At 34.6% G+C, this 20,463-nt stretch overlaps 1 long non-coding RNA gene across 1 annotated transcript in view; it reads right to left on the bottom strand.

The window, feature by feature from the left end:
* The window catches only part of LOC119697545, a 37,263-nt gene that overhangs the window by 6,169 nt on the left and 10,631 nt on the right, over positions 1–20,463 (bottom strand). The window contains exon 2 of the long non-coding RNA XR_005255866.1: positions 20,015–20,154. This is a non-coding gene — a long non-coding RNA (uncharacterized LOC119697545). The remainder of the gene's footprint in view (positions 1–20,014; positions 20,155–20,463) is intronic.

The raw sequence follows: 20,463 nt of genomic DNA, 5'->3' as shown, positions 1-20,463 counted from the left end.
GGAAAGAAAAATAACATTTTTAAACAGCTCCAATTTTCTCTTCACATTTTTTTAATACATCAGTCAGTGAATCTCCAACTAACTGCGTAGTAGAATTCTGCGTAGTAGACTACCTATGAATCACTATTATATACATATTCTATAAGATACCTTTTATGTCTCTACAGAAATTCCTCCTTTGAAGGTCATCTTTTCTTCACTAATGTTCTAAATGATTCTTATTTCCATTTAAAAGGGTCCTTATATTTGCATCTGGGGGCTAAATTATGTCTAGCATGCTTATTCTATCTTGACCTAGATTTAAACAAAAAAAACCAAAACCAAAACAACAATCCAATATTTTTCCATTAACAATGCCAATTATGGAACAATCCTATTATAATGCAGTGTGAGACACTATAGCTTTTTCTGTGTGATCCCTGTAATTCATGCATCTTCCAAGTTAAATGCATGGAAAAGGCGTAGACTGCTACAATTCATGAGTTTTGCCAGGCTGCCATGTGAAGGATACTGTAGGTCAATGGTCCACTGGTGCAAAGGGCAGTCATTTAATACACTCACTGCTTCTGCCATCATCTAACCACACATCTTAGATGCAAAATAAACACAGCTTCTGTCTGGGCTTGATTACCATATCTAAAAGGCTGTAAATAGTTTTCTTCTAGCTTTTTTTTAAAATCATGAATGATAAAGAATGACAGATATTTTAGAAATGAGAATAAATAGTAAAAAATAGGCAAATAAGACATCTGAATTAAGCTTATTTTCATCCCATAAAAAAAAATCTATATTGATTAGTGGCAAATGATAATGAGCTCCAAAAAATCAAAATTGACCTGTACATATATTTTGTTCTTGAGATGCATATATACCTGTTAAAACCTTGCAAAACTATATTACCATAGCAAACTTTCCACACAGTCAATATTTAAGTCCTATAAGAGACCTGCTTTGTTAATTAATTAATGATCTTTAAAATTTGTTTTGGCCTTTTAAGCTACTACTTAAACAGAGAAGAAGAATATGGTATTCTATTGTTTTGCTTTTACACAGTGTTTTGTCTGTCATAGGAAGTAAATTTAATCTGCATTATTAGTAACTGTCAAAAGCATACTCTGAACAGAAGGCAAATACAGCAGGTGGTATAAAAAAGAGATGGCTGAAAGCAGAAAAGCAAAACAAATGATTGCTAGAAACTGCTAATCTAGTTATGAATAAATTTAAGACAAATTAAACTGCATGTGAAGCTTTCATTGAAGGTGAATACTTGACAGAAAAGGAGATAAACTGACCAGTTCTTGTTATAAGACCATTTGTCAGGAAGCTCAAGTGCTAAAAACCCTTGAATATTCTAATTACTTTAATGCAACTTGTATAAAATTAACCTGTCAGAATTTTTAACTTCCTAAGTGATGGCTCATCAGACAACAAATTTAGAGAACAGAGAACTGTTTCTTTGTTTACTAACACATAAAATAGGTGATCCTTTCAATTTACTATACTTTTCACTGGTCAATTTTATTTTTTCTTTGCATATAGTTAGCATTTTCATGATATTTCATTTGACAATTAAAGGAAATACAGAAAACACTCTCAAAAGACATACAAAGAGTGAAAAAATCATGCTCTCTATTTTATATTTTGTAATAATCTGTTTTTCAGTGATAGATCAAAAAAAGGGTATGCAGACAGTTAGGACTTTGCCAATGGAGCAAAGTCTGTCACATTTTGGATGATGTGTGCAGATTGAGAGAAAGGTGCCAAGCCCTTCAGCAGTTCCCTAGAGCCTGGAGGCCAGTCTGCCTGGAGTCTGGTGCAGAAATTCACTTCTCCCAAATCTCACTTATGCCTTGTGCTGGATATTCAATTTTTGGCGCTCAACAACTTCAAAATAATTGGCTACGGAGGTGGTTGAAGACAGCTTGACCTTAAGCCATTAGGTGGCTGCTGCTAAGCAGTTGTTAAAATTCCTCTAATCCCAATGGAATAATTATCTCACTCTCCGTAAAACTCTGAAATTACTTGGCTCAACTTTGTTAAAAAATCAAACAACAACAACAACAAAAAATCTTCATGGTTTGAAATTCTAAAGCATGTTAACAGAAGCCAAAGAAACAAGAATTTCTTTGTTCTTGAGTTTTCTCAGATGTGTATCTTATCTGCCTGGCAGGCAAATAAATGTACCTTCAAAGCTCAGTGATGCTTCGATTGTCTACAGCGTGATTTCTCTGTCCTACCCACATGATATGTATCCTCCTGGGACAAAGATCCTGTATGCTCACTTATTTCTTTATTGAATTCTTCATAATTGCAACACATGAAAATGAGAGAGGAAAAGGGATTTAGACAAGCACACAGGCTCCACAAAGATAAGACGCCTCCTGAGAGGAAATTCCACTTTCAGAGAGTTATAGCACCCCACAGACAAGCCCCCATGTTTAATCTTCCACCTCACTGGTGAACCAAGGGTATTGAGTGACCCTTGGTAGTGCAGGGCAGTCAGGCTCACTCCAGCAAGGCTGCAGACACCAGCTGCACTGAGGCTGTAACACCACTTACCCAACCTGTCACTGGAGCCAGTGGGAGCCAGGGCAGCCATTAGCTATGTAGCGGAGGTAATGCCAGGACCTTTTAGAGCTGCTAAACTTCTAAGGAATGGAGTTACAGGAGAACTCCACAGGAGCCCTGCAACACGCAGGGAAGTTAGTGTTCAGATGCAGCAGCGTAATTAAGGCAACTGGGGCACAATATTTCATGTTGTTTAGAACAAATTCCTTGATAAAGTCAGTCTTTGCTTATGCTTTGCATAAAAGCTGCTCTTCCTTTTTGACATTGTATAGGACAGATGGTCTCAGAGCTCTTTCACTGCTATGGAGAACTCTGTAGAGAGAGCTCTATTTTTTTTCCCCCAGTTTAGATGTCTAAATTAGGTATATTTTTTAATTTCCATAGTTACAATAAATAATTATACTTAAGTAATTTAAGTCACTTTATTTGAGGACTGAAAATTAAAAGCTTTCATCCTGCTAGAGTTCTGAAATCATCTTAGAGCTTACCTTTAAGAGTTTTAATTAAATTGAGGAGACTGTTCCTTTTAACACCGTTTCTTTTTTTTTTTCAAATGAGAGCTGTATGGGCCATTCACTTTAGACTTGGACTCAATGATCCTTGTGGGTCCCTTTCAGCTCAGAATATTCTGTGAAATCTATGAAATATGTCTCCATTCCCAGCTGCATGTGAAGCATGAGTAGGAATATCCTGCTCCTTTTAATATGTTCCTCCATCTTTTAAAGTCTAATTATTTTGATTCTGTCTAACTGGAAAAAAAAAAATAAAGACTCATTCTATGACCTTCCCAGCACTCTCAGTTCTGTTATGGCTGTTATGCCTTGCAGCATAAATTTTATGAGATACTATAAATCTCTTGTATTACAGAAAAACAAAAAGGAACACTCCTTTCCTGCAATTTAAAGCTAGAGAAATTTAAAGAAGAATAAAGCAAAATAAACTGCTTTTTTTTCTTTTGTTTTCATTAATAAAGAATTACTTTTGTTTGTTGACCTAGATATGTATGTATTCCCCTATGCAGTCTGCTGTTAAATTCTAAGATTCACAACCATAAGTGGACATTAAAGGAAAAAAAAAGGACTTGGTTTTTCCACAGAATTAGCAGTTTTATGACTATTAGCTTCTGCCTCAGCCAAATGTACCCCTGATGAAACAGAATCTAACCTTAGAGTTTAAAGTGTAAATTCTCCTTGTTGACACAGAGAATAGCTTCTATGCAAACAGGTCTGATAATAATTACACATGATCATGTGGAATAGAATGGGAAGGATTTATCTTTCTTTAAAGGAGCAGGTATGTCTCCTTCCTCTCGTAGTGTCAAACCTAGATGGAGACAGTGATCAAACATGGTGTGACAATTTCTGCAATGTCTCCCTGTGGGAGCTATTAAAATTCAGCTTATGCACAAAAAAACTCTTGAGTGTCTAGCCTGGTAAAAAATGTATGTTATCATCTAGGAGATGAGGTATTATATCTTGCCAAAAAATAGAAAACATATTTCGTGGACAGTTTTGTGAATTCTTCCTCACAGAAATATTTTCTTTTTGTCAACAGCTTTCTCTTAGCTACTTGAAAGTGATGGATAAATCAGCTCTCCAGGGTCAAAGCCTGAAGCTTCTTCTTTGTTCCAGCATCATATAGACATGTTCAGTTCTAAAACCATCAAGGCCCATTTGTTTGCAGAAAGCACAAGACGAAGGTAAATACTGGGAGAGTACTAAAAGAAGAAATATGACATTGCACAGGACTAAGTCCCATGATCAATTTGCTAGATCAATAAAAATTATTGCAACTCATATTCCAGACTTGCAGTAGTCCGCTGGAGTCCTGATTACAGGTTTCATAACCTGCTTTGAATCTGTGTAAGAAGTGAGTAGTCTTCATGAAAGATTTTAATAAACAGTAATTATTCGGAGTTTACTTATGAAAGGCCTTTTCCTAATTCTTAGTAATGAGGGAAGAGCTACATTGTATTCTACAAGGAACATTTCATTAGAATGAAATGAATACATTAAAGCCATCAAGAGTTACCTACATCAAACAACAAGAGGAACTCAACACGAAACACAATATTTGAGAATTTCAGCAGTGGATTTATGCATGATATTATGCACTGTTCCAGGCTGAGTGATAACTCAGCTCCTTACAGCTGGAGCACAGGGGGTCTCTGTTTTCACAATCAGAGGAAGAGGGTTCAGGAAGAAGCAGAATAGTTAATCTAGTGAATGCTTGGCTGCATGGCTGGTGTCATACTCAATAGTTTTGACTTTGCTGATCATAGATTGACCTTTGAGAAGTCAGATTTGTTGAGAGCTGATGGAAATCACATGACAAAGTGGAGCAAGAGGTCTTTTACACCAAACTGGTCAGATTTAAAAGGAGAACTTTGACATAGATTTGATGGGGAAAGAAATGGAACTTTGAGTAACAGAAAATCCAGGAGTTGCTGACATATTGGGAACCAACAGAGAAAAACCATGAAATGTCTCAGAAGAATTTTGACTTGTTCCTCTAAAACTATGACATGGTACTGGAGTCTGTACCAGTACATGTAATGTGGATTACAAAGAGGAGGAGTTGGTACCACCGTACTTCCATGCTCTGATACTGCTGGGGGGCTCCATTCACCCTAACCCCTTCTTGAAAAGCAGAGAAATCTCTAAGTGGTTTGGAAGTCTCTTGGACTCTGTCTGGGATAATGACTTAATCTGAGAGACAGAAAGCCTGACTGGAGGAGAAACATTGCTGGACCTGTTGCTTATCAACACAGATGGAATAATTAGAGGGGTCAGGATTGGTGGTTGCCTGGGCTGCAGCTCTGATGACCTAGTATAATCTGTGATTTCACAGGATATAGGCCAGGCAATAAGTCAAGACCCTGAATTTTAGCAGTGAACTTTCGGTTACGTAAGGAATTAGTAGATGATACTCCCTGGGAAACTCAGGGTTAAAGGCTCAAAACAGAGTTGGCAGTTCTTTGAGGACTTGTTTCTAAGAGCACATTTTTTCTAAGACCAGCATGTGTAAGTAAGGACCTCCTGGCCAAATTAAAGGCAAGAAGGAAATTTACAGGCAGTGGAAGAAGGGGCATGTATCCTAAGAGGAATATAGGGATGTTGCCTGGAAAACAGCTGTGTCCTGGGTGAGATGAGGTGATTCTGCCCCTCTGCCTGCTCTTGTGAGACTTCACTTTGTGTACTGCATCCAGTTCTGGGGTTGTTAGGGCAGGAAAGACAGTTCTGTTGGAGTGAGTCCAGAGCCAGGCCTTAAAGAAAACCAAAGGACTGAAATATCTCTCTTATGAAGAAAGGTTGAGACAGTTGGGGCTATTCAGCCTGGAGCTTACTGAAGCCTTCCAGTATATAAAGGGGGCTTATAAAAAAGATAGAAAAAAGCTTTCTAAAGGGCCTGAAGTAATAGGTCAAGGAACAGCAGTTTTAAACTGAGAGAGGGTAGATCTAGAACAGATATGGAAGAAATTCTTTACTGTGAGGGTGGTGAGGCACTGGAACATGTTGCCTAGTGAAGTTGTGCATACCTCATCTCCAGAAGTATTCAACACCAGGTTGGATGAAGCTTTGAGCAGCCTGGTCGAGTGGAAGGTGAACTTGTTCATGGGAAGGGTTTGCACTAGATGGCATTTAAGGTTCCTGCCAATTTAAAACACTCTATCATTCTATGACCCATTCTATGACCATTATGTTGAAGATTATTATGCTGGTAGTATTTACATATTTTATCATTGTATTGGAACATGAAGCACTTTCAAAGCTGCATCATTTAAATGTATACATTTTATTTTTTAATTTAATATGATTAAGGAAAATAAATACTAAGAATCGTGGCATCAGCATGGTTTACTGAAATGACAGCTGAGTATGAACAACACGGCACTTTTTAGTGAGAAGTAGTTCTAAGACCGTCATAGATTTGCTAGAAGATAAATAAGGCTATTCATTTCGAATGTTTACTTGTTAGCTTAGAGGAATACATACATAAATATTAAAATGCAAAACTGTACTTGAAACTTTGATCCAGAACATGGCATGCTACTGCAGTGAAATAATTCTTCCTCAGCATCACATTTAACAGTAAGTGTTCTTCTTCCAGATTATTCCTTAATTAGCAGGTTTTTCTGTGTGAAGAATACTAGTGGTACTCCCAGTGATTGCAAAAGTATTGGAATTATTGTTTTATACTCCTGATAAGTTTATAAAAACTGAAGGCTTCTGGCATTTTGCTGGTACTTTCAAAACCAAGGATAACATAGATTTATATATATTATATATATATATATATATATATATATATATATATATATATATATATGACCACTATAAAGGAATTATTTGTCATGGTCATTCTCTATTAATTGTGGCTAGTTTAGAGATACTGTTTAAAGTATCTCCTTTAAAAAAAACTCTCTGAAGTTATTTGCAATGATGTTTCCATTTTTCTCTAAATCTTTTTAAAACTGGAAAATGATAAAAGGTTTTTAAGTTTTAAAATACTTTAAATTTTTTTAATAATTAAAATTGTAAATTTGATGTAACAATTATTTATTTCTTCCAATTTTTTTACTTTTAAGTCATATAAGCAAAAAACTTGTAAACCCATCATTCACACTATTTATACCTAAAGGTGTATAAATAAATCATTTTACATCCCACTGCACAAGACACTTTTTTGGTCTCCTCTTTGTTAGACCACATGTGACTTCTTCAACAGATTAGCTTCTCTCATCTTTCTTCCTGTTAGTGAAACCAGGCATTTACCCAAATCACACCTGCAGCACTAATAAGAACTTTCTCTATTTTAGCAAGAATTCTCAAGCCATTCAAGGACTGAGAAGTCTGTTTTGCATAAACCCACATAATCAATTTATCATTTACTTACTCTAAGAGAAGCAATCTCAATGTTACAGTAGCTCAATTCCTAAAACCTTTACAAACAAGTGAGTTTATGTATATTAAAAGTTCATTTATCAGACATGGTTTTCCAGAAACCCTAGGTCAATTAACCCATAAAAAAAGCAACATATCACAAGACTACTAATAGCAAAAAGATTTTTATTAGACATAGATGATTTTTATTCTGATTTGAAAAACTGAGATAATTTAGGATTTATTAAAGTTCATTGCATCCTTGAGTATAAATGTCCTATCTCCAGACCCTAATGATACTCATGGGAGCCTAGGTGACATACTGGAGATCTGACAACAGTTCTGAACCTGAGACTTCAAATATCATATTTAGACCTACTTTTATGAAGTTTTGTAATTCATTCATCGTTCTTTTTAATTAAGAATTAGCAATCAAAAAATCTCATTGATCTAAAGGAATGATTTGCCATGATATTTACCAACATAAATCAGATTGTGCATCCAGGTGCTTTAGAACAAATGTTGCATGTATAAAATGTGCATTATTATCAGGGTTCTCCAAAGTGCTCTAAATATTGCTGTAGCCATTTCTCCAGTAATGCCACAGCTTAAATTAAAAGAAGCATCTACCTTAATTTAATTTCTCTTAATTTGTCTGTGGCTTGAGATGATTCTGGAGCATGACAAATTTGCAGGTTTTGGATAGATTCTCACTCAAATATCACAAGGATGACAAGTGTCTAGGAACACTCCAATTTTAATTGAAATTTAACTTATTTTAGGAACAATCTCAAGTTAGTTTCTTAAAGTCAGTTCTGTATAGTCAGGTAATGTTTATATCTATTTGGAATTCCTAATATGAAATGGCTTTTTGTACCTTTAAACTAGCCACAAATATTTTACTCACCTCAAAAAAATCCTACTTCTTTTTCACTGCTTTAAGTCAAACTTGCAGGAGATTTTAAGGTTTATTTGTCTCTTGCATGAAAGAACTTTTTGGGAATTTTGAATAAATTAAAGAACTAAGCTAGTATCACTGGATATTAAGTCCTTTGAAGAGTAGAAAAACTAATGTACACATTATGTGTCTTTCCCAAAATCTATTCAGGAGCTCACTAGCAAAATAGAGACTAAAGCTAATAGTTTTTATTTTATATTGTATAACTTAATCATAGATTAGCCTCACAAACAGCTTTAGCTAGCTAACTTTTAATCAAACTAATCATTTTATTCGGAATATTAATAAGCACTTGGCCCTGAAAACTTGTTAGGGATTTGAAGCTGTTGATTCATTTTCTTGGCTCATCATTTGCCTTTCCCCACCTTTACTTTAAATTGCAAGGGCCATTAATTTTCATTACACAATTTGATTATTTCCTAACTCATGATTAAATTAATAAAATTTCCCAAAATTTTGAGAGAGAAAAACTATAGTGACAAGTACAATACATCATTCACTTGGAGTTTTAGCTGTGAGAAAAATTAACTGTATTATTTTTCTATACCAGTTTCTGGGAAGAAATCAACATAAAAGTAATCCATTTTTGCATTTAAAAACTTCAAAGAAGACCATCCTTTCTGTAGTCAAGTCAGAAGAACTCCAAATGGAAATCCAATCTTTATAACATGTCTACTATTTGAATGAGCAACAGTAAAGCTGTGGGAAAAAAAAAAAGTTTTATACACACAACTTTAAAGAGGATATGAATCACTATGATTGTATTTCCTCAGTGTTTGCTTCTATTTGGTGCTGACACAGATTTTGAAAGTAACGGAAAAAGTGAGAATATAGATCAGTGATCACTTACAATTGTGCAGGCTTTCCAAAACTGATCATTATTAAGACATAAGAAAATTGACTATGAGTGGTATCACTTTCACAGAAGATTATTCCCAAAGTCTAAAGGAAGAAACTCCAAACTCAAACCCAACCAACCAACGAAACCCCCAAAACACCACAACTTCCACTCCCTGCCCCCACTCCAAAACCACAAACAAAAATTTAAAAAAGAAATACAAAAACCCATCCCAAAAAAAAAAAACCCTCTGAACTTAGTTGTTTACTGATTATTTGAAAAATGAGATTTTCATTGCAACTTTTCAACTTTTATTTCTAGTCCCACTATTTACGGCAAAGTTCCTTCATTCAGATGACATACAGTGGTCACTGTTTCCACAAGTTTGATGTATATAAAATGAAAATATATTTGCAAGTCTCTTTTAAATTTGTAGGAAATCAATTGCAATTTCTATTCTTTCTTTAAATTGAAGATCAGTCTTTATATTTTGTCTTTCCATATCATGTTACTTTTCACACTGATATCCTCAGCTTTCAGGCTGTCTTTATTAAAGCATATTTCCAAATTGCTAATGTCTATCATCTGTAAGAAAGGTGCAAGGTGTGTCTCACCTTTTCAGCTCTTTCTCCATCTAGTACTGTGTCAGAATTTTTTATTTCAAGGCAAAATGCAGAACTGATATTTTTCCCGCACATAAAAGGGAAATTCTGTACTTTCATTAAAGGGCAGATATGGTTTAAATAAAATAAACACTTTGTACTGTAGAAATATTCAATATAATACAGATAGCCAAAAATATTCATACAACAATGCTGGTAAAATTCAAAAGCCAAGCAAACAAGGTTAAACTGATACTTATCCAATGTGAAAATACTGGATTTATTTTTAGGGGAATATCTTTAAAATTCTGTTTTGGAGATGGAAATCTCCTCTTGAAACAAAGATGTCTAGACAGCTGTATTTTTATTATATGTAACATATTTTTAACCATGTCTGGAAAGTACTTCCCCTTTCTGTTCTAGTGGAAGGATATCTCCTTCCCATGATACTTGCTTTGCAGACTCCAGGCAAGAACCTGGGAATGCTGTTCCAGCTCCCTACGGGACCAGATTCCATGCCTAGAAAATATTCTTAATTCTTTTTAAAGACATATTATTCAGTCTAGGAATCTGAGACTTTTTGAAAAGCATGTTTCATTTTTCACTGCCTACTAGAATCCTCTTGATGGAAGAAAATGGTGACAAAGATGTTTTCAACACAGTTACATGATGCAGACACATGTATATACAAAAAAAAAAAAAAAAAAAAAAGAAAGAGACATTGCTTAGATTAAAGAATATCCCTATAGGTAAAATCTAGTTGCATGGAGTATGCAATGTACCAGGACTTAATTGTATTCTTTCAGCCTTCACAATAGCAATACAATTTGTTTTATAAAAGAACAATGATTATATTTATATCCCAACCAGTATCATCTCTTTCTGAAAGTTAGAGATGATCTATCCATATATATCCATGATATAACCAATATCTGAAAGTTAAGACTTCAGGTAAAAGTGGCAGAGGCAGCCCCACTTTTTCTGGTAAACAGGGGTGCACAAGAGAATTTCTTCCCCTGTAGGACAAAACATAAATTCCTAACAAGGTCTTGCCTTTCTGTCCTCAACTATATGCAGCAGGGTTGTTCTCATGCTAATTTGATGTTGTGGGATCGTAACTCCCTACTGATGGAATGAATTTTAAAACATTAACAAAATTACTTGTAGGCATTGCAGAAAATGTAAAATAAAAGGTTGCTATTTTCCAAATATGCCATTCTTGAAGGTATGCTGTGGAATTCTTGGTGTGTGCATTCATTTGTTAGCAACTTACTTTCAAGATAATTATGCAATTTAATAAAAGAAACTCTGCAGGAATATAAAAATTACCCTTCCTCCTATTATATGGAAACAGTTAGAAGGTGCTTTTGTTTTCTTAACTGAGATTTACTGAGCTTTTCCTATTTAAACTTTGCAAAGCTTGTGTTCAACCCTAAGGGGACTTACAGCCAGCTTAATGCTCACATTGTAAGAAAATGAAGATACTTCAGGGACAAGATAATAAAATAAAGCAAATCTTTCCACTACTCCCAATACTTTCTTCCCCATGTCACTGATACACGTCTGAATCAGTTTAGAACACTTGGGACTTTTTAAAATTAGAAATGTCACACTTGTCTTGATTTAAATTTAAATAATTTACTAAATCATTGTAATTATTTTCCCCCTTTGCCCTTACAATAAAATATATATAGTTTTATAAAAGAGTAAAATACTGTCTGCTCTAAACTGAAGGATGATCAGCTCAAACTCTATCTCATCCAGAAATGGATTTTCTTTGTGTAAAAAGAGGCAATGAAAAGCATATGAACTTTGATGAAGAGATTTTTTTTCTTCTTTTCTTAAAAATTGCACTGTATCTAAGCAAGAACAGAAAAGTAGTTTTAAGTGACAAGTACAGTGTTTCATTTCCTCCAGCAAAATGTGCATGTGTTTTATTTCCTTGCCTATTTTGTTACATGCTCTTAGGTAAGAAGTAAACAGATAAATGGAGGTACAATCCAAAGGGAATTGCAGGAGAATCAATTTTATTTTGTCTGCAGAATTCTGTTAACTTCATGTTGTTTAATATTTTCTTGATGTTTATTACGTGCATTCTCCTGGCTCTTATCCTCTAAGAGTAATCAAGACCTCTTCATAATGTCTCTAAAAGCTTATTAGAATAATAGATCAAAAAAAGGGATTTATACACATGGGTTTCACAAAGGTAACTTTTCATGATTCTCTAACAAAAATTAAAGTAATTTTGTTATTTAATTATGAAATATGGAACCTCATTTTAGCCTTCTGGAGCATGAAACTATTGAAAATGACACTTCAATTGCATTTACCCATGGGCTGATGCACTTTGGGAGTCAGGCGTGGGCTACTATCAAAGTATGGGCATCTTCCCCAGTTCTTCATACCTAATTACTGCAAATAAAAAGTTTCCTCCAGAGAGGGACCACTTTTATGCCATATTTGACAGGTAGAAATTAGCTGCCTAATGGAATGGAATAGTTCTGCAAATTGAAGGAATCAAGTGAGCTTTTTTAATTTGGGCTCCTTTTAAATTAGATTTTAATTTGAATTCAAATGTGAGGTTGGTGTCACAAGGCAGTTTATTTTGGATGCTTTCCAATAACTTTATAATGCCCACTGCTGACGTATCCCACCTTGTGTCACTGTCATATTTTATGAAAATCCCTTTGCCAGGATTTTTCTCCTCAGAAGCTGAGAAGCCTCAGAAAAGAAATGTAAACAATAACTATCTGCTGCTGTGGAGCGTGGTTTACCAACCAGTGTATCTTTGATTGGTCCCATGTGAATTGTTTTTACTTAATGACCAATCACCATCAGCCATGTCAGACTTTCTGGTCTGTCATGAATTTTTAATATTCAATCTTTTCTAGCTTTCTGATGTATCCTTTCTCTCTATAGCTTAGTATCATTTTAGTATAGCATTTTTAATATAATATCATATCATAAAAAATAAATCAGCCTTCTGAAACACGGAGTCAAGATTCTCATCTCTTCCCTCGTCCTGGGACCCACAAACACTACCACAATCTTGCCTTAGAGCCAATATTTGAAAATACTCTTTAGTCTACAAACCAAAGAAATTAAGTGAACTGGAAATTTCCATTTGCAGAAAAACTCAGAATTGTCATTTAACCACTGAAATGATATCAGTTAACTAGCTGCATATGACATCATGGACTAGGTACTACTAAAGGGACAAAGTCATCATAGATTAAGAAAAAAATTAATAAACCTGATTCTACCTATTTTTATAAGTCTTCTTTTGAAATAGTCATAGATACTCTGAACATGTACAATATGATAGCCTAAACTGCACAAGCAATTTGTGAAGAAATCATTCTTAATTTCCTTTGCATTTGAGACAGATCCCTGACTTACACATGATGCTGGAAAAGCTCATGACTCTTCCAAAATATCACAACTTTAAAATGAGATGTTGAAGCATAACTGGCATTATTATTTTAACTTCAAAGAATTGGAAAAGAAAATACCCTCTTTTTTAAATTATGATTTTTCTCTCTTATGTACTCTATTCTTCTTTTATTTCCAATGATTTTCCCATTTATCTCTCCTGATAAAAAAGTTTCTGAGTTTATTTCAGTACTTTCAAAAAAATATATAAGTGTTGGACAAAAAATGTTTAAGAGAAAGAAAAGAACTTGAATGTTACCTGAAAAGTTTCTTATTTCACTTCTTTTGGAGTTTCATTCTCATATCTGCAGCAAGAGCTGACAGGAACAATATTTTAAAGTAGTCAGTTCTGTCATAATCCTCTATTCAGTGCTGACTACAGTGGCATGTCATTTATGCTTTCCTGTCCTATTATGGCCTATTCCAGGGGGCTTTTCTCCCTCATGAATCTCTTCTGACCTCATCAATATGTTTGAAGAAACCCTTCTTACCTGTGAGATATGTAGTTGAAGGGAGATAGTATTGCACTCAGAGTGGCAGAGGAAGAACTTCTTTCAGTGACATTTTATTACATATACTTTGTGAAGACACTCAGCAAGATTTCTAACCAACTCACTGGCAAAATTTAGGGAATTTAAAGGTCTGGATTGTTCCTGAAACAACTGTTTAACTTGGTTATGAAAAAGTCACTGCTTGCTGTGTGTAAACCAGCAGAAACTGGTAAAGATTGTAAAACACTTGAATTCTGCTAATGTATTTTTTGATGGTCAGAATCCAGAGGAAAATCATCTTGGCATTATTAAAAGCATCTGAACAATACTGTCTTTGTCTTGGGAGTTTCTAAGTCATGTCATACATCTGGCTATTTCAAAAAATTCAGGTTTAAAAATATCCTTATACTTGGTTGTTTTGTTTTTATAAGCACTATAGACCAAAGAAATTAAATGAGCAGGATATTTCCATTTACACAAAAACTCAGAATTGTTATTTAATCTCTGTAATGATATCAGATACCCAAGGAAACTGTTGGAAGATGCAAATATAACTATCTGTGTGTTGCTGTTTATAACTATACATTTTTTGACTGAGAGTTCAGAATGGGAAAAGTTGGAAGAAGATTTTACAGACTCCTCCAAGACTTTAACCATTAAATGAGGCACTTTTTGGACAGTAATAATTTCAAGAAATTTCTTTTGTGAAGTAGTCTGCTAAATAAGCACAAAATGTAGGAATATGTCCCCCTAAGTTATCTGTCAATACAGGAGTCTCCTGAGAGAAGAAAGGGAAAAATATAAAAGGAAAAAAAAACCAGAATAAAATATTAGATCTTGTGTAATACATTCAGACACACAATCTAATATGAATTTGTACCAAGATTGATAGACTGCATGTCCTTGAGACAGGGAATAAAGAATTCTTTGGTTTTCCAAACATAACAAAGCAAACAGAAAGGGTCTTTCAGAAGCCCTAATGGGAAAAAAAAAAAACCCGCTAAAGTGCTGGAAGAAAAAAAAAATCAACAATTATTTTCTAAAAAGAAAATGAATGTTTAACTGGGGCAGTTTCTGATGGCAGAGAAAGGGTAAGCACATCCTCTGTGAAAGGAAAAGTACAGCTTCATCATTTAAGCAAGCAGAACTAGAGGAGGAGGGTGTGAAAAAAATCTTTGACTGAAGTAATAAGGCTAAAACACTTGGGGAAAGCAAAGAAAGGAAATAGCATGCCCTAAGGATATTTGCACTTAGTGAAGAAAAAACCAAAACAATCATGAAATGAGAAAATGAGGACAGGCAATAGGATATAAGATCTTATTGTTAGTGATTAAAGGCTCACTGACACAAGGCAATAGATATGGAAGGGACACTGTCAGGAAAGGGTGGTTTGTTTAAAACTCAACACAAGAGACAGAAAATAACCTAACTTCTCCAAACAGCTCAGAAAACTCTTAATAACTTATTGGCAGATCTGTAATTCACCTTACAACATCAAATGCAATATATAATTTTCTGTGCTAACTGGGGATGGCCTCAAACACAGTAAAACAAATGTATCATCTGTCACCCATCCCAATCATCACCTAGTCCTTCAACCTTCCTCCAGACTGAGAATAATCCAGCAGCTCTTAGAAAAGCAAGCTAAGAATAGTGATTTTGCTGGAGGGGAAATGGGAAATTGACTTTGGAGTGATAATGTGTAAAGAGATTTAACCCATTAATCTTTTTAACTTACCTAACACTTTTTTGAAATTTATTTTCAAGGAATTCAATTTATGCAACCTTACATTACAAAGGAGTTTATAATTTATTTCATGTTAACCTATGTACAAAGGTGATGTTTAAAAGATTTGTTTGTTTTCCAAAAAGCTAAGCTCAAATGACAACTTTTTCAATGTGCATTTAGCATTAAAGGTATTTCAATATAGCACTTGGAGTAATCCAAAGGAAAGACAACCTTGTTGCTCCAGACCTCCTGTTCCTTCTTCTGGGAAAGCACAGCACAACTTGTCACAGAAATTAAGACATCCAAGTATTCCAGAGTAACTGAAATTCTTGTGAAAAAATGAAGTGGTTTGGATGGGATATCTCTTGTATAATTTTTTTTCCCTCAGAAGGACATCGCCAATAAACGACCATAGCAAGACAGAATTGTACAGTCTGAAATAAAAAAAAAATCTTAATCTCTTTTCAATTTCCATATCTATGCTACAGATTTTGAGGTTTACCTACTGAGGGGAGAAACACAGAAAGTACGTAACTACTTCATATCCTGTCTATGCATTGCAGAGTCCTTCGGGTATATTCAAGCTCTGCCAAAAGCAGTGACATCCTCCATGACACAAATTGTGTTGTCCCACCCTTTTGGGGCAGGGAGCACCCAAGATTCATGGATGTACATGATTAAAAGGACAAGAGCAAGAGGTTTTTTTTTCCCCTCCCCCACAAAAAGTATTATTATCCCTTACAAAGTATTATTAAAAATTACACTCTTGACATGGAAATTGCTTAGTCCCTCCTGGTTAAGCATACAGCAGTGGATTTTGGATAAAGGGGTAGGGTAAATAGGAATAAAGAGAGATACTAATTCAAGAGAGGGAGACAGAAAGGAAAGAATAAAAAAATCAGTCTGGCTGGGGCTGGGGTAGCCAGGGTCCTGGGGCCTAAACTCGGAGAAAGCATGCACAGTATTGAGTTGTGCTTACTCCCAGAAACTTGAACAAGCACATTTATCCCAGAAAAATGATGCCCTACCTCTGTGGGCCTGCTCCTCCAGCCACATCCTGTTCTCTCCCACAGTGTGTGATTACCAACAATCCTTGGCTGTAATTACCAACAATCTTTGGCTGACTCCATGGTTACCCAGCTATCAGTGGGTAACCAGTAACATGGGGGGTTAATTTCAGCCATTTGGGCGGTGCTTAGGAAAGTGTGGGCTGCTGTCTTTCAGCAGTTTTCCCTCAATTCTCTTGTACGAATTTCAGTTTTAAAAGAAAACACGGGAGACAGATATGAATTCTCCCTTAATGGATTGATGGATACAATATCTTTGGAGCCCAAAGGGTTCCTGAAAAGAAGCCCAGCAAGGTTCCATTTCCATTTTTGTTCAGCCCTGTGTAGCTGCTGAGCCAGGTTAGCATCTCCCTGTGTCTGGGTTTTTCCAGGACAATGGTGAAGGTCAACTCCTGAGAAATACTATTTCTATCTTGTTCTTCTTTATTTTTTTTTTCTTTTCATTTCCTTATAACTGTCAGGTATCTTGGTATCTTACAAAATTTGAGTACTACTACAGCTTTTTCTCTTCAAGACTCTTCAATTTCCCTTGAATTTATTTTTAAAGTTTTCTAAAGGAGACTTCCTAAAGAAAGAAAAACACTGCAACTTTTAAAATTATATCAAAATTAATATATTTAATTAGCATGATATCAAAACGTAGCTCAAATAATATTATTTCATGAAAGCACACAATAATTTTCTGGGGTTTTTTTCCCTACTTCAACAGGAAACTAGAGATGCTCTAATGATAATAGCACATAAAATAAATCTTTAATATATCAACATATATAATTTCTGCTTCTGTCTTTTTAGAAAAAAATACTTTCTTCAAAAGCTTACTGAGTTAATGACAAAAATAAATGTACAAATGTATATATTTACAGATACTTTATAAATTCATAAAGACAAACTTTAAAAATTGCAATATTGTGCTTCTTATATGGCTTTCTTTTGGCATATTTTAACATATCGATTTATTTTATCTTTTTTATTTGGAGAAGGTAAAGAGAAATTTGCCTTCTTAGGCATTCTTGACTAGAAACAATATTTCTACTGTAATGGAAATGAAAAAGGAAAGAATAATTTTCTTAGAGATAGACAACAGCAGTTTTTGGGAGGCTGTTTTATCTTGGGGGTTTTTTGCTAATTAGGTAAAATTTTTGTTTTCTCAAATCACATTGGGCAGCAAGACCTTTTTCACATTAGTTGATGGTTCTCTTATAGTACTAAAACAATTAAGAGCAAAGGTTTTGATATAGTATTTCTGAAGTTATTTTGATGTTACAATATTTTGTTAAAATATAACAAGGTGACTGTAAGCCTAAGGAAAATTGACATGTATCTGGAAATGAAAAGTACTAAAAGGCATGGTAAAGACAAGGTTCTGTGCAGCATCCCTAGGTGATATCTACTGATCTACTGATTGTAATTTTCTGTTGAGCAAGAGCATTGTGAGCTGTACTAGCTACTAGAAATAATTGAATTTTTTACCTTTTGTTTTTCTTTTGAATGACACAAGAACTTTGACTTTGTCCTAAGCAAAATAAATAAATATCATAGAACAGCTGATCACTGGGGTTCCCAGTACAAGACAGATACCACCTGCTAGAGCAGGTACAGAGGAGAGCCACAAGAAAGAGCGGAGTGTTTAAACACTGTTCCTGTGAAAAAAGGTTGAGCAAGTTGGGGTTGTTCTGTCTGGAGAAGAGAAGGCTCCAGAGACAGCTTAGTGCAGCATTCCAATCTATTAAAGGACATCCGCAACACGGATGGAGAGAGGCTTTTTATCAATGCCTGTTGCAACAGATCAATGAGCAGTGGTTTTAAACTTAAAGATTTAGTTGGTGAGCAACGGAACAGGTTACCCAGAGAATTTGTGGATGCCTCATCCCTGAAATGTCTGGATGTGGCTTTGATCAACCTGTTTTAGTGGAAAGTCTTTAAAGGTGCCTCCTAACTGAAATTATTTTATGATTCTATGTTCAGTTGTACCTCACCAAGAAAATTTGTTTTACTAGGTGTGCTTATTATCAATCTGATCCAGCAGCTAGCTGCAGCACAATTTAGATGCATAAGACATTATAGAAAAAGGCCATGCCTAAAGTCACATATTTTAAGTTCTTAAATATGCATGATGAATTTTAAATGTTAGTTTTGTAACATCTGTTGACTATTACTCCTATGCAGGTTATTATTATCTGGTAATAATAATACCATATTCCCAAAACCTCTAAGCTTTCGGATCAATTGTATTTCAATGATATTTTGTATTGTGTCATACAAGTTCATATTTTTCCCAGAGGGCTTAAAAAAATGACTATATGCTGTTTCATCCCACTCTATAGTTACATTTACTTTGCCTTCTCTCCTTTTCATCGACACATTAATGAATTATATACTATTCTTCCCTTGGAGCCCTGCTAGATGCAAAACAATGTTGTATTCAAAAGTGTTTGAAACAGTCAGGCTTCAGCCTCTTCACTATGTGAAATCTCAGAAATGCTCATCCCAGTGAATACTCATACCCTGCAGGTTGTGGACCCCAAGTGATGGTTACTGGAGAGGTTCTCCATTGCTAGAATTTGCGAGATCACAAATTGGCCTTAAGGAGAAATTACATCTTTTTTTCCAGGTTTCACCAGAGCACTATCAATTAGTGATATTAGATAAACATGTTAAAAAAATAAAAACAAACAAAAAACCAGAAATCATATTCCCTTACTGGATGGCAAAATGCTTCTAAGTTCTTCTGAAGCAGGCAAGTTTCTTGTCTGTGCCACTGCTAGTGTGAGGAATACTCAGCTCTATGATGTCAGAAAGACAAAGGACAGTAAAGGTTCTGTCTAAAATCCAACCTTTTATAGACATTTTGTCTGGCATTCAAAGTACTTTGGTTCTTTTGAAGAATTTCATTACACCTAGTTGAAGAGCTTTAGACATATGACATGAAATATCTCTCCTTTTTATTTTAGTTAGTCTTCAGTACTTTCTTCATGCTGTGGAGTCAGAAACGCTGAATGTCCTCTTGGTAAGAATTGTGCATGGAAAATGAAGGAGTACAAATAAAGCAGCAGAAATCTCAGTCCCAGCAAGGTACCAATAGATTAAAAAGTGTTAAAAGGAAGTATTAGGGTGGGATATTCTGTTGACAGATTCTTCATCAGCAGTGGATGTCTATCAATCAGCCTGTTAGGTAAGAGTCTGTCCTGAGCTGGGTATTTCTAGAGTTTTCAGTGGAAACTAAGAAAAAGTGAATAAATAGAAAAGATTCCCCCTTCACATTTCTTCATGTTTGCTGATGTTATTAAATTTCTCCCCATAATCCAAACAAAGCTTTAGGATTAATTTGACCTTATAAAAGAATTATCAATGTAATTTTCAGTCTGCTAATTACAATTGCTATAAGATTTAAAAATTCATATTGCAGGCTCTTAAAACAATTTTCTTTAGAAGTATATATGTACCTTTAGGTATATATGAAGTTCTTATCCACTCCAAATTTCTAAAGAGCTGGTTTAGAGAATTTCTCTTGCAATCATGGTCTCTTCTGCGACTTGCTTAAGAAGGAAGCATCTGTTTTTCTTACAAAAATTCATATATTGTCCTTAAAAAGAATAGAAAACAGATTTTTGAGGGACTGAGGTTCAGCTGACTTTCTGTTTGAAATTTTAAACACTAGAATTGCATGGTACATTTTTTAAATGAAGCTGTAGTCTGCTTAGAAAAATAGTCTTTAAAAATAATGTATTTAGCAATTATTTTTTGTAAAATCCTACATTCTTAGATAAGATATTTAACTTGCAAGGATAAAATGGAATCTTGAATCACAGACAATATTTATTGCTTTAACTTAAAATCTATCAATTTAGTTATTAAACCTGTATGTTAGAAAAGACAAATGTAAGTTTAGATT

This window comes from Motacilla alba, chromosome 2, assembly GCF_015832195.1.
Source record: "Motacilla alba alba isolate MOTALB_02 chromosome 2, Motacilla_alba_V1.0_pri, whole genome shotgun sequence".
NCBI lineage: Eukaryota > Metazoa > Chordata > Aves > Passeriformes > Motacillidae > Motacilla > Motacilla alba.
This window is presented reverse-complemented; position numbering and strand designations above follow the sequence as displayed.